This window comes from Psammomys obesus, unplaced genomic scaffold (genome assembly GCF_907164565.1).
Source record: "Psammomys obesus unplaced genomic scaffold, mPsaObe1.curated_primary_1811, whole genome shotgun sequence".
NCBI lineage: Eukaryota > Metazoa > Chordata > Mammalia > Rodentia > Muridae > Psammomys > Psammomys obesus.
Window position 1 is genome coordinate 1,305,041 of NW_026594184.1, and position 16,400 is coordinate 1,321,440.

Here is a 16,400-nt window from a genome sequence, read left to right on the forward strand (position 1 = left end):
CACATCAAAGATATCATCCACCATGACCAAGTAGGCTTCATCCCAGGAATGCAAGGGTGGTTCAACATACGGAAATCCATCAATGTAATCCACCACATAAACAAACTGAAAGAGAAAAACCACATGCTCATCTCCTCAGATGCTGAAAAAGCATTTGACAAAGTCCAACACCCATTCATGTTTAAAGTCTTGGAGAGATCAGGGATACAAGGCACATACATAAAGATAGTAAAGGCAATATACAGCAAGCCTATAGCCAATATCAAACTCAATGGAGAGAAACTTAAATCAATCCCACTGAAATCAGGGACAAGAAGACAAGGCTGCCCACTCCTCTCCATACCTCTTCAACATAGTACTTGAAGTCCTAGCCAGAGCAATAAGACAACTAAAGGAGATCAAGGGGATACAAATCAGAAAGGAAGAGGTCAAAGTGTTACTATTTGCAGATGATATGATAGTATACATGAGTGACCCCAAAAATTCAACCAGAGAACTCCTTCAGCTGATAAACACTTTCAGCAAAGTGGCAGGATACAAAATCAACTCAAAGAAATCAGAAGCCCTCCTGTATACCAAAGACAAAAATGCTGAGAAAGAAATTAGGGAAACAACACCCTTCACAATAGCTAGTAATAACATAAAGTACCTTGGTGTGACTCTAACCAAGCAAGTGAAAGCCCTGTTTGAGAAAAACTTCAAGTCTCTGAAGAAAGAAATCGAAGAAGATCTCAGAAGATGGAAAGATCTCCAGTGCTCATGGATTGGTAGGATTAACATTGTAAAAATGGCCATCCTACCAAAAGCAATCTACAGATTCAATGCAATTCCCATCAAAATACCAACTCAATTCTTTACAGACCTTGCAAAAAAGATTCTCAACTTCATATGGAGAAACAAAAAACCCAGAATCTCCAAAACAATCCTGTACAACAACAGATCATCTGGAGGTATCTCCATTCCCGATCTCAAGCTGTACTACAGGGCAACAGTAATAAAAACTGCATGATATTGCCATAAAAACAGAAAGTGGATCAATGGAACCGCATAGAAGACCCAGAAATAAACCCACACACCTATGAATACTCAATACAAAGAAGCCAAATCCATTCAAGGGAAAAAAGACAGCATCTTCAACAAATGGTGCTGGACCAACTGGATGTCTACATGCAGAAAAATGAAAATAGATCCATTTTTATCACCTTGCACAAAACTAAAGTCGAAGTGGATCAAGGACCTCAACATAAAACCAGATACTCTAAATAGTTTGGAAAATAAAGTGGGGAACAGCCAACTCATTGGCACAGGAGACAACTTCCTAAACAGAACACCAACAGCACAGGCTCTAAGAGCAATAATCAATAAATAGGACCTCATGAAACTGAAAAACTTCTGTAAAGCAAAAGACACCGTCATCAAAACAAAACGACTGCCTACAGATTGGGAAAGAATTTTCACAAACCCTTTATCTGACAGAGGGCTAATATCCAATATATATAAAGAACTAAAGAAGCAGAAAAGCAAAAAACCAAGTAATCCAATTAAAAAATGGGGAACGGAGCTAAACAGAGAATTCTCGAAAGAGGAACATTAAATGGCAGAGAAACACTTAAAGAAATGCTCAACCTCATTAGCCATCAGGGAAATGCAAATCAAAACCACCCTGAGATTTCACCTTACACCCATCAGAATGGCCAAGATGAAAAACTCAAGTGACAACACATGCTGGAGAGGTTGTGGTGAAAGGGGAACCCTATTCCATTGCTGGTGGGAATGTAAACTGGTACAACCACTTTGGAAGTCAATCTGGCGCTTTCTTAGACAATAAGGAGTAGTGATACCTCAAGACCCAGCTATACCACTCCTAGGTATATACCCAAAATTTGCCCAAGTACACAACAAGGATATTTGTTCAACCATGTTTGTAGCAGCTTTATTTGTAATAGCCAGAACTTGGAAGCAACCCAGATGTCTATCAACAGAAGAATGGGTACAGAAATTGTGGTATTTTTACACAATGGAATACTACTCAGCAATCAAAATGGAGGAAATCATGAAATTTGCAGGCAAATGGTGGGACCTAGAAAAGATCATTCTGAGTGAAGTATCCCAGAAGGAGAAAAACAAACATGGTACATACTCACTTATATAGACCTACAAGATATGATAAACATAATGAAATCTACATACCTAAAGAAGATAATCAAGAAAGTGGACAAGGGCGAAGATGATCAATCCTCATTTAGAAAGACAAATGGGATGTGCATTGAACGTATGACAGCATTCTACCACAAAAGGCATCTGAAAGTCTCTATCTAGCAGTGTTTCAAAGCAGACACTAAGACTCATAACCAAACCCTCAGCAGAGTGCAGGGAATCATATGAAAAAAGGGGAGTTAGTACGATATGGAAAAGTTAGTACGATATGTAGGAGCTCTACAAGGACCAAATATATTCGGGCACAGGGTCTTTTCTGAGACTGACACTCAACCAAAGACCATCTATGAATATAACCTAGAACTTCTGTTCGGGTGTGGCCCGTGATAGCTCTGTAACCAAGTAGCTTTCCAAAGTAAGGGGAACAAGGACTATTTCTAACAGGATCTCAAGGGCAGGCTCTTTGACACCCCCCCTTCCAGGGGAGGAGCAGTCCTGTTAGGCCACAGAGGAGGACTTTGCGGCCAGCCCTGAAGATACTTGATACAACAGGGTCAAATGAAAGGGGAGGAGGTCCTCCCCTATCAGTGGACATGAAAAGGGGCAGGGAAGAGACCAGGGAGGGAATGTGGGTTTGGGGAGGGAATGAGGGAGCGGGATATAGCTGGGACACAGAGTTAACAAAATGTAACTAAAAAGAAAAATAAAATTAAAAAAATATATAAAAAAGTTAAAAGACAAAAGAAATCATGCACAGATGGGGAAATGGAAATACTTTTTTAGTTGTGTTATTAAGTTTTCTTTTGGTATAGTAAAGAATCTTTGGCACTAAATAGGGTGCTGGTTGCAAAATATGATGAATGTTAACTGTTATTGAGATTACTTGAAATGGTCGATTTTGTTATATATTTTACCAAAACAAAGTATATGGCCAAAACAAAAAACAAACAAACAAACAAACAAAAAGAAAATGAAGAAACCTAGTTATCTCTGGCATCAAAGCTAATACCAAACAGAAAAGTTGAAATTCCCAGTTAGAATTCTTTGGCTATCCAGCTCATTCACCTTTTACTCTGCAGAGTGAATCCCAATGCTTGTAATTACAGTATGCTTGTTTGAGTCCAACTAAAGCCAAAATTGTAGCGTGGTGTGGTATGGTGTGGTGGTGGTGGTGGTGGTGGTGGTGGTGGTGGTGGTGGTGGTGGTGGTGGTGGTGGTGTGTGTATGTGTGTGTCTACAGTAAAGTTCTTATGAGTCTCATAACTATATGGGTAATGAACTTGATAGGCACATTAGACATTCACTTAGCACAGGATGCTTCCAATCAGGTCCTAGGGGATCTGCAGATTCCCTATTTAGGCCCCTCTCTCTTCAGAGACAACCCTAATTCTGTGCCTAAAGCACTTGCCTCAAGCACAGAGCTGGAATGTGGCCTACAATAATCTGGTTGCAGGAAGTGTACACACACACAAAACAAACAATGGTGGTAGCAAAATAGAAGGAAAAAGTATGCTATTTGGTTCCACAGCCAATGGTGTATTAAAGCCCAGATTTTCTGGCATATGAGACCCCAACCTAGGGATACTTCTTTTCTAATGATGACATGTGTAAACAACACTCTGTGGCAGAGCAAACATTTCACTCCTAGAAAGCTTACCTTAGGACTGGGGATGTAGTTCAGTTGGTAGAGTACTTGCCTAGCAGGCATGAAGCCCTGGGTTTCATCTCTAGCACCACACATACCTGGGTGTGATCCTAGCACTCTGCAAGCAGAGGCAGGAGAATCAAGAGTTCAAGATTATTCAGCTACATAACAAGTTTGAGGGTAGCCTGGGACACATTAAACCCTCTCAAATAAATAAATAAATAAATAAATAAATAAATAAATAAATAAATAAATAAATAGTAATAACACAAAACAAAAAATATAAAAATACCTGCCAGTCTAGAATATACATCTCTTCCTGATCTCTAATATTTTTTCTTTCTTTTCTCTTTTTTACCTTTTAAAAATTTATTCATCTATCTATCTATCTATCTATCTATCTATCTATCTATCTATCTATCTATCCATCCATCTAGTTAGTGTGTGTTTGTGTGTCTGTGTGTGTGTTTGCCACGGCATGTGACTGGAGGCTAGAGAACAACCAGTGAGAGTTGGTTCTCGCCTTTCATAGGTTCTTGGGCTAAAACTCAGGTCATCAGATTTGCTAACAAGTGCCTTTGCCCACTGAGGCATCTCTCTGGCCATGTAATCTCATTTTCTTAAGTGCAGTATATGAGCCCCGATGCAGCACAGGTGGGCACTTTGTGATAAACCTGTACTGTGGCCTTAGCTTCTTGACATAGGCTGCTTAATTTTTGTCAAGTTGACAAAAACTAGAGTTAAGAATAAGTTAAAGTTATTCCAGGAAGAAGGGAAGTCAACTGAGGATTTTTTTTCTACCACACTGGCCCGTATGTAAACTTGTGGGGCATATTCTCGATTGCTAATTGATTAGAAAGAATCAGAGTCCTGAAGACAGTGCCATCACTGGGCAGGAGGTCCTGAATTTTATGAGAGCAGACCAAGTAAGGAATGAGAACAAGCCAATAAGCAGGTTCCTCTGTGACCTCTGTTTTAGATACTGCCTCCCTGTTCAAGCCTCGAGTTTCTTCCCCAACTCTCCTGGGAACTGTAATATGAAATAAACCTCTTACTTCTCTAAGTTATTTTTGGTAACTGTTTAAACTAGAAACAGTGAAACTTAACCAGGACATCACAAAGCACAAGCTTTTCTTTTGTGATCCATCCTTTCATGTTATGGAGATATGAATGTCTTCGTGGTCTTTTCCATTGATTCCCAGGCTATTTCTGTATACTTGTGAGCTAAGAATAGTGGCAAACGGGAACTCAGTTTTTACTCAGGCTATGCATCATGTTCATTGCTTTATATGGATGATTTTTACTCCTCCACAGTCCTATGAGGTAGGTACTATTATTAATTCTATTGTAAGATGAAACAGCAGAGGTCCTGAGAGCTAGGGAAAATGTCACAGAGCTGTTATGGGATGAAGCTAGAATTTGTCCCATGGCCTAAGTAACTCCAGAACTGAGGTGGCTATTTTCCCCTCAGGCAGTGCTTGTGAAGCAGCCAAGCGTGATTTCCTTTGCTGCTGTTGTTTGTCATTAACTTTTCTTAAAAAAAGGGGGGGGTCCAAGTATATATTGTATTATGAGCATCCCCCCATTCCTCCTATTTTTTCCCCATTTCACATTTTTATCCCCACAGAGTCTTCTAGTTTTATGTCATAGCTTCATACAAGATTACATTTGACTATGTAAAATCTAGGAGCCACAAATGATAGAAAGCATACAGCATTTGCCTTTTGCATCTGACTCAATTCTTTCAATACTATTATCTCAGGTGGCACTCAATTTTATGCAAATAGCATGACTTTATTCTTCATGACTAAAAACTTCTATTGTGCATGTAAACCACTTTTCCTTACCTGTTCTTCTATTATTGGACACCTGGGTTGCTCTAATAATTTAGCTCATTTTACTAGCATTGTAACACACATTGATAGGCAAGTATCTCTGTGATATGCTGATTTTTTGGTAAATACCCAGGAGTGGTATAGGTGAGTCATATGTAAGACTGGTGCTGGTTTTCTATTGATAAACTTCTAGGCTGAATTCTATTGTACCTGGACTAGTTTATGTTCCTACCAATAGTGTATAAGGGTTTTCTTTGGACCACATCCTCATCCACATTTGCCATTTGTTTTCTTAATGACTATCATTCTGATGGGGCTGAGATGGAATCTCTCTGGGGTTCCAGGGGTTTCCTTGGAAGCATGAGGAGGCTGATGGTGAGCAATGTCCAGTGATGAGCCACAACACTGTGAGGCTTGGTTCTCTACTGGAAGTCTCTAGTGTTTTGTTGAGGTTAGTGACTGAAGATTTTGAAGGCCGGGCTGTGTTTCACCTACTTATTTTCCCAGTGTCTTGCACACAGTAGGGATACACCTAATATGGTTTTAGTGGTTAAACAAATGTGTCTAATGATCATTTAAAATTGGTCCAGCTTTTGGTGTTCTCTAAATGTCAGTGTTTTTCTGTATTTCAGGGCTGCACCAACCTTCTCTAACAAATATGGAATATAGATGAGGGTCTGAGCCACATGTGCTTTTCTGTTTGATTTAAGGTTATTTATAGCTTCACCATTCAGATTTTACCAGCATTTCATATATTCATTTCCTGCCATTCTGCTTCCTACAGAAGTAAACACACAGAGGGACAGGCACAATAATGAGGAAGCCAAGGCTACATACATCAAAATAAAAACTCACAAAATATTCACATTAATGAAAAATAGAAAAATAGCACCGAACAGGTACAAAGGATTTGCCAGATACTGGATACTGTTTTATTACATTTCTATGCACAGATTTATTTACTCTTATGACAGTCTAAGCAGGTAGAAACCATTATTGTCTACATTACAGATATAGGACCGAGGGGCAGATGTGTCTAGTTTCACACCTAGCTTTTATACTAGGTTTCATCTTCATTGTGTAGATTCTGATCCTAGCTCTGATGACAAACCACACCTTGTATTACTTTAGAACTCTTGATGAATTTGGATATGGGGACTGAGCCAGAGGCAGGAACAGGAACAGCTTTGGGATGGGGTTTCTGTTTGATGATGTTAATCACTGAGACAAGTGAAAGAGAACTACTTTGGGATGGCTGTGCTCCTCAGTTTGGTTTTTGAGTCCATCAAATGTCTCACATCCAATTGAAGATGATGAGGAGACAAATAGATACTTGGTCAGGAAATCTGAGGAGAATTTTTTGGAACTCTTCATTCCATAGATGAGAATGACCAACATTTGTTAAGTACTAACTGCATACTACTACTGCCCTAAAAGACTTACATGGATTAAGGTTTGTAAATTCCTTGAAATTTAACCCCATGGAGGTACAGAAAGGTCAACTGATATACTCAAGAATATACAGCTGGGAAACTGAAGAGGCAAATAGTCAGAATCCTCTCAAGTTCAGCTTCCCTAATTGCAAAGCAGAATGAATAATTTGTACCACACTGGAGCCTAGTGGGGATTCCATAAGTTAGATACAGTATTATTTAATACTTACTAATTGTTTTCTAAGAACATGTATTATGGCAACAGGTGGTGGAAACCTAATGGATTCCAGATTAATGTTCCTACCTTTGTCTTTTCTCAGTTTTTATAAAACATTGAAGTCAATGCCTTTGTTTATTCCCTCTCCTCTCTTTCTGCATCATTGATTTTTAAACACATTAGATGCCCAGACCATTGTTAGATACATTTTAGGGGCTTTCTATGAGCACATGATAAGTTTATTCTTTCCATCAGCTATCTCTTTTGAAACTGTATATATTCTCAGATACAACAAGACACCTGGGCCAATCAGGCACTCGGAGCCCAGAAATGGAGAAGAAAAACTAACTAACTAACTAACTAACTAACTAACTAACTAACTAACTAACTAACTAACTAACTAACTAACTAACACCAAAAACCAAAAACAAACCTCTAAACCCACCAAACTTCAAAGCCCGAATCCCTTATTTACTTGTTGTACCACTCTAACCACAAGGGGGCGCAACCTTACATAAAAGCCTTACTTTATTGCGGCAGCATTACATCAAAATGGAAACTGAGATAGACGAACTAAGGTAAACAGAACCCCAAGTTTGTAAGACATTCTGCCCTTATACCTTGACCTCATCTAAAAGAGTTGGATTCTGAGGACAGTATAGCTTAATGTTTAAGGGAGTGGGTTCTACTCTGGTCCTAACACTTTCAAGATTTTGGTCTGCATGGCCTCAGCATTCTACTGGAAAGGAGGGGATGCCATTAAGAACTATCTGAGAAAGAAGTCAATGCTTGTAAAGAGTTTAACACAGTGACTGGCACCTGGTACCAGCTCAGCAAATGTTTGCTATTTATGAGCCCTTGTCCTAGCCAACAACTGAATCAGGTCATATGCTGAACTCCAAATTCCAGGTACTGTCTCTCAGTTGGGCATATCACATTGCATGGTGCTGGAAATGACAATGGGGAAGGCTCCATGAACCTGTATTCTCACTAAGGGTGACCCAGTTGGAGGTTCCTTGGTGTCTCTCCCTGGTATCTACCCTGGCTGGGTGCCTGATGTGCACACCCTTTCATATTCAGGCAAAAGTTTCAGGTCAGTGTTCTAATTTTGGTTTTCAGCTCTCCTGCTGTTCTTGGCCTTGGAGGAAGGGTTAGATTACGTGTTTCTGCCCTGGAGAGCAACCTCTCCAAACCAGTTGGTCCATATACAAACACACTGAAACATTCTAACATTCTACCCCACACATACATGAGTGTGCATGCACACAAAGACACACACACATAGAGGGGGAGAAGACACACACACACACACACACACACACACACACACAGAGAGAGAGAGAGAGAGAGAGAGAGAGAGATTTTCCACTCAAACTCCAGAAGCAAATCCCTGCCCAGTAGAGAGGCAGAGAAATGTAACTGAGCCCTACAAGACAGCTGGGCAGCTGGCTCAGACCCTGCCAGGCTATTTTCCTAGTAAGGACATCCTTTGGGCAACAGTATCCAATTGAAGAGAGAGACCATAGGGAACTTCATGACTGTTTCTTTTAGCCCCACCAGCAATGTCCCCAGAGCCCTTTAGGAGGATGTATTTAGAGATCTGTTGGTACTCACTGACAGGTTCAACCAGCAGCTCGTGCCCGCCAGCTTGCCCTCTCCCTCTCTCTTCCCACCCTGATTGGTATAGCTGCTCCTGCAGAGATAAATGAGTCTAATATATCCATGGTCTCTGTGAAGCTTATGTGTAGCTTAGGAATGCCCTACACTAATATTGTTGATAAACCTTGACCCTCTGTGCTGCAACAACCTCCACACTATTTCCTTTGTTTATCTTGAGGGGCTGAAAAAAATTGTAGCTCTGCCACTGAAACAATGTGTGGATAATGGCTTTTCTTGGTGACTCTTAAACATCCCCATTGTCCATTTCACACATTTTTTTTCTGCTTTGTCCCTACTATGTGTCAAACACTGTTCTCAATCTAAGGTATATGGCTTAAAAAGAAAGAAAAAGAAAGGAAAAACTAGAGTCATGTCAAAAATAATGGCGGGCTCTTTGAACTCCCCACCCCTCAAGGGAGGGGCAGCCCTGCTAGGCCACAGAGGAGGACTTTGCAGCCAGTCCTGAAGAAACCTGATAAAACAGCATCAGAATAAAGGGGAGGAGTACCTCCCCTATCAGTGGACTTGGAAAGGGGCAGGGAGGAGATGAGGGAGGGAGGGTGGGGTTGGGAGGGAATGAGGGAGCGGGATACAGCTGGGATACAGAGTTAATAAAATGCTACTAATAATACAAATAAATGAATAAATAAATAAAAATAAAAAGATAAATAATTATAGAAAAAAAACTAGAAACATTTCTGCATGGAGCTCAGGGTTGAGTGAAGGTAAAATGCCAGTGTTGTTCTTGCTACATGCTAGGCATTATTTTGAATGCTTTGCCATAAGTTAGCTTATTTCAACTTCAGCACCTCATCATAAGGAAGATAAGGGGCATTATCTCCATTAAACAGAGGAGGAAGCTGAGGCTCAGAGGTGTGCCATGACTATGGTAAGTTAAACAGCATTCCTCAAAATTCATGTCCACCTACAACCCCACCATATGACTTTATTAGGAAATAAAAGTCTTTGAAGATGAAATCAGTTAGGAAGTTTGAAATCCATAGTGGGGACACAAAGTCCTGCATCTCAGCAAGGGAGTATGGATGAACAGAGACACCAAGGAGAAGGTAGTGTGAAGATAGAGACACAGAGTAGATAGAGAGCTCAGTGTCTGTGCAGCAAGCAATGCAAAGATTGTAGATATCTAGTAGAAGATCAGAGAAAGAGAGCTTCTTCCATGGGGCCTTCAAAGAAAGACCACCTATACATTTCTTGGTTTCCACCTCTGGTTTCTTGACCAGTGAGAGAATAACCTCCCACTGGTTTAACACAGCCAGGTTGTGGTGACTTGATACACAAGCTCAAGTAAACAACACAATGGGTTTTCAGAGCTAAGATTTGAACCTAAAGAACCAGGATCCTGAGGCTATCCTCTTAACACTCTACTATCTCTCAGAGCTTTGTAGAAAGGGCTCTTCCATTGGAGAAGCTGAAGGAGTAACACCTATGTTGTTCCCAGGTGAGCAGTAATTGGGTCGCCTCTGGGCCTTATCTTAACAGTTAGGAATATGAGCTACAGTGGGTTTGTAAGGTCCCTTACACTCATGTGTTTTTATAAGTCTTTGATTCATGGTTTCAGGATGGAGGAGGCAGCAGAGGAGAAGCGAGAGGACATTGAGGGTGAGGGAAGCAATAATAAAGAGCATAGGCAATTGACTCGTCTTTCCAAAGACCTGTGGGTAAAAACTCGATTAAAGAAAATGTTTTCATTATCTTTATTTCCATATTTTCTCTGTGTCTCCTGTTAGGATTCCCTTTCTGTCCCTTCCACATGCATATGCATCCCCATGCTTAAACATGTATCCAGACATTTCTCACTAACCCTGGAGGGTAAGCTAATATTTATGGATTTCTAGCTGGTGCAGAAGAAAGGGTCAAGGGATGAATTTCCAGCAGTTCCTGGCAAGAAGAAAGGCATCATGGGGAGGGGTGTGGAGGGCTCTGGAGAGTTGGGGATGGAAACAGTGTTATTAAGTATGTTCATTAATGAGCACAAGAAGGAAATGACTAATAAATTGATGGAGGGAGGCTGATGGCACCAAACCACTTGGTTAATTAAAACCACAGAGGTCTAAGAGTGACTTTGAAAAACCCCTGAGGATGAAAGTGGTCGATAGGAAGCAAATAAAGAATGTAAGTGAGAAATACCATTCTGGGAATAATCACTGAAAGGTTATCTCTTGCATGGAGAGATATACAAGACTGGAAAAAAGGCAAAAGGCCAAACCCCTGCAGTTTAAAAGTTTTTTTTTTCTGTTGTACTTCCCCTGAGTACTAAAGTTCCCCATGCCTGCAGACCCTTTTCACTGGTGTGATGCCTCCCATAGCTGTTTATCTTGTAGTTTTAGGAGTAGATATGGGATCTATGTGTAGATCAAATAATACACGCCTTGGAAATGATATGAAGCCTTGGAAATATATTTGAGGTAGCAGAGCATGTGAGGATCTTCTCTGTTGTTAAGAGCCAAGTGGCTCTGAGTGTCCTGGGGTGGGAATACACTCAGTCCCCAGAGGATGTCTCCAATGGCGTCCTGGGAAATGACTTTGGAAATTGCCACAGCAACAATTCAGGCTCTGGGAGAGTCACTTAGGGGGCAATTATAGGTAGGTTCTTCCTAGGATGAATGCAGAGGCTCTGCCGTAGACTACTGTTAAGATTTTGTCTCCTGGTAGAATGGTAATGAACACCTAGTAGAAGCCTGGTGTGAGACTGGTCTTGGCATATCAGTCTATATTCATTTTCTCAGCTATAAAATGAGAGCAATAGTAGTGCCTCTTAGGATTGTTTTAAGGATTAAATTAGAAAATGACAATATACCACAGTTGGCATGTAGAAAATAAAAGCTTTTGCCATTTCTGTCTAGCTTACCTTTATGTACCTCAAACTCATCATAACTGAGGGACTATGGATATGGCTCAGTGGCAGTACCCTTGCTTACTATTATTGATGATATGAGTTTAATCCCTAATCCCCTCCCCAATAAAACCCAATTAAACAAACCTAAATTTGCCATAACTAATTACTTCTTCATCCTATGTAACTTTCCTCAGTTTATGGCATCATCTTAAACTAGCTTCTTAAACTCTAACTTCAGAGTCATCCTCACTCTCCCTACTTTTCTTCCACCATTGAATTCAATAGATAATTAAATTCTAGTTGCTCTTATTCATCCTCTATGGCTCTATTTCTCCTCTACTCTATTATAGGTCCTTGTTTGCATTCAGACTATTACAACAGACCCCTTAATATGTTGGGTGTGTTTATCTCTTAAGCAACAATTTCTCCACCGTGCAACCATACAAGATTTCTAAAATGTAACTCTGATCAGAGCATTGAGCCTTTAAACTTTTCGGTGACTCCTCAGTCCCCTGACCTGATTCTGGGGTTTAAACATCTGGTCTAATTCATGTTAGGAAATCATTTCTGTGCTAATCTATACTCCAATCCCAAAGTTAAACTGCCCATTTTTCCCAGTACTAGTGATTAAACCCAGAATTGCATATTATGCTAGGTATTTATATTTATCCTTGAGTAACATCTCTAGGTTTCTCAGTTTCCAAGTCTACTTTCTTAATTTTGTACTACAAGGAAACTCATTATGTTTTTCCTACTTCAGCCTGTGTTTGCTCTTCACATGGTGAACTCAAGCATTATTGAAGCCGGTTCCCATTGTGGCATGTTATTTTACTTCCCCACATTCTTTTGTTTGTGCTGTTTTCTTTCTCTAGTCTCACCTGTTGAAACCCCTTTCCAAAGTAAGACTCAAATAGACTCTACTCTGGGAAGCTTTTCCTGTCCCTGCCAAGAGGACACTTTAACACTGTATATATGCCCTCACTGGACATATCAAATACCCGTGTCTACCACTTCTCTTGCTTTCTAAAAATTTTCTAGGGATGTGTCCAATTAGCCCACTGATCCGAGTGCTACCCACCTTCCTGCAGTGGTCAGGTTAGTGAGTCTTAGTCAAAGCAGTAGGATCAAGGTGCTTACCTGTGGTCAAGCTGTGTGGCAAATTATACTCTTCTGTTTCTCTGGTTAGTTCCAAACCACACTGTCTTGGTTTCCCAGAGAACCTGAGAAATACAGAAAAATCCAGGTGACAGTAACTGATGTTGAATAAGCTCATGTTATTGGATAAAATCTCACAGCAAGCTCTGATCAGCTTCCTGTCTTTAAGATAAATAACTTAATAATGATGGCGTTGAAATTACCAGCACTTCTAATTAAATGTCAAGTTCCTGCTTTGGGGACTCTATGGACTCAGGTGCTCTCTGCTAACCTCTACCTCAGGTTATGTTGTCTCTGGCCTTAATTCATAGAAAACAGGTATTGGATTACTAAGTGCTGTGACAGATGACCTACAATCATAATGTTGTTTAATCATCATAAGAACTGTATCAAGTGGATATTTTTATCTCCATTTGAAGTATGATAAGGAACCTGATACCTTGACAGAAGAAAGAAGTTACTCCAGATTATTCATCTAATGAAAAATAATGATTATCATTTAGTAAGTACTTACTTTGTACCTAGCATTGTGCATAGTTCAATATATAAGTTATTTAATCTGAATAATTCTGAAAATCACATATACTGTCTATATTTTAATTGGATACCTCTGGGTTCAGAGAAATGATCTGACTAATATATCAGGATTAAGAAGTGGTGGAGCTAGAACTATGAATCCATATCTGTCTGTCTTTAAATCTACTAACTGTCCTAGTAATCTATATATTCTCTTTGTTACTTATCAGACTAGAGTTCTACATATAGGAAGGATGTCTTTCTCATGGCAAGGCAGACAAATATGGTATATTAGTATAGAACAAAGATAAACCAGAGAATGAAACCTATGAGTTCATTGTCCAAACTTCAGGGCCATGTGCCAGTTGAACACAGTGCTAGGAAGGTCCAGGCTATTTTACAGCATTAGCTGCCTCTTCAGGGCCCTGAGTATGGCATCATTAAATCTCCAGCCTGTGGATATAAGCTACTCATTTGAGAATGAAATGTGTTTTCAGTAAGAACATGTAATCCCATCACAAGTCCACTCTTTTAATGAGTGATTTTTGTTGAACAAACCGAGCGGGGATAAAAGCTGGAACTTCAGCTACTTATTTTTCCATATGGTCTTTCATGAGAGAAACAGGGATCATAAAGAGAGAACATTTATCACTGACCTTCATGGGAGCTAACTTGTGTGGCCACTGGTTTCAGTTTCCACATGAACTGAATAAGATGACTGCACAGAAATGCTCTAAAGTTCTTTAAATTTGAATCTTACAAAATTCTGGGTCCTCAAGAAGCCAATAAAAATTGGCAGCTAACCTGTTGAGTGCTGTGAATTTTTTGAGACAGCTCCCAATTCAATGTCAGCAGGGCTATGGACTCAGTCTTGGACATGGCAAAAGTTAGGTGCTTCATCTTCCTGACAAGCTCTTAAAGTAAGTGGACTGATGGAATGTACAGGAAAATGATGACTCTAGCAAACTCAGTGAGACCGTTTATCCACCCCTAATACCACCCAAAGCCACAGCCAAATGAAATGGGTTTTGGAACAGGATTGTCTCAATCCATTAAGGAGATGAGATTTTTATTATTATTATTAATTGGGCAGAAAGTTTCAAAGGCAGAAAGGTCAGTAACAAAAGCTCATAGCTAAACACTGCAGTATGTGTCTGGTGCAGAGGTAGGGGAAAGGTGGAGAATAGGTGGGGGTATTCCCCAAGCTTGATGGTAGGGTCTGGAGAGAAATGAGGCAGTTTGACTACGGTGGAAAGTACCAGTCTAGAAAATGGCATTAGCACCAGTTGCAGCAACCCTCTTCCATGCCTGAATGCTTCCATTTCAAATTCTCTAAGCTGTTCCATGTGTTGTTTACACACCCTAGTCAACGTCTCACTACTTTCAGGATTTTTTCCCCCTGTTTATGTTTAACATCTATTGTCTTAGATGCTGGGGAACACTTCAAGCTTCACACAAGGTCCTCCTCCCTTACTCTTTACTTGTCAATACTCTTGTAAGAGGTGAACTCTAGTCCAGATTTACTGAGGGCTTGTTAAAACACAGATGACTGAGTTTTGTGTGTGGATTCTGATTCAATAGATCTGCATGAGGCCCATTAATTGTCATTGCTAATAAGTTCTCAGTGCTGCTAGTGTTCTGAAAATAAATTTGTGTCTGACTTCTATCAGCACTGATCAGATTTGCTTAATCATCTTTTTGCTGTTTTGTACTACAAATTTATGTGAAACAACATTGACAATTATAATATTACAATATTGTTCCATCGTAAAAAATGCTAATGATGCTTTATGTCCTGGAGTATCAAATACTCAGCCAAGCTTTAAGTCTTTATTAAAACAAACAAACAAGCATATCCACCTCATTAGTATGCAAATTTGCTTTTGTGTTTAGTCATTGGTAAAATTATATGTATGCCAAAGAGTTTCATTATCAGCAAATATTTTATTTTTATACCTATTTTACATATTGATATACATAAAGTTAAGTAAAATTTTCTCATATACATATTTTATATAATGATATACACAAAGTTAAGTAAAATTTTCTCAGGTAAGAAAGGGTTGCAAGTAAAAAATTAAGAAGTGCTTGCAATTTTGATGTCTATTTGACACAAGCTAGAGTTATTTAGGAAGAGGGAACCTCAACTAAAGAAGTACCCCTACTAGTTTGACCTGTGGTGCACTCTTTCGGTTGATGATAGAAGTGGGAAGGTTCAGCTAACTGTGGGTAGTGTCATGCCTGAGCTGGTGTCCTGGGTGCTTTAAGAAAAAGAAGTTGAGCAAACTATGAAGAGCAATCCAGTAAACAACATTCTTCGATGGCCTCTGCTTCATTCCATACCTACAAGTTCTTGCCTTGAATTCCTGCCTGGACGATGTATTACAAGCTGTAAGAGGAAGTAAACCCTTTTCTCCCAACTTGATTTTGGTCATGGTGTTCTATAATAAAAAAAGAAACTGTATCTCAGCCACCCTGTTACTGGCCATAAGAAAGAGCTTGAAATTTATTCTAAATACAATGAGAAACCAATGAAAGGTTTTCGAAAAGAAAGTTATAATAATATGATTTACGGTTTGAAAATATCATTTTGTTTAATTAGAGCTGTAGTTCTTATTCTTGACTAAATATAGGACTCACCTGGATTCTTTTAAAATTATTGATTTTCTAAGAGACTTCCTAAGAGAGGGTAATGGGAGCTTTGTGTGGTCACAGTATAGGATATACATACATGAATTTGTAAAACACTTAAAAGAAAAAAAATTTAAATGCTTATTTTTTTGTATTTCAAATCAGGGTTTTTCTGTGTAGCCCTGGCTGTCCTAGAACTCAGTCTGTAGAGCAGGCTGGGCTCATTCAGAGTGATCCGCATGCCTCTGCTTCCCTGAGTGCTAAGATCCAGGCATGCACCACTGCACACAGCTTT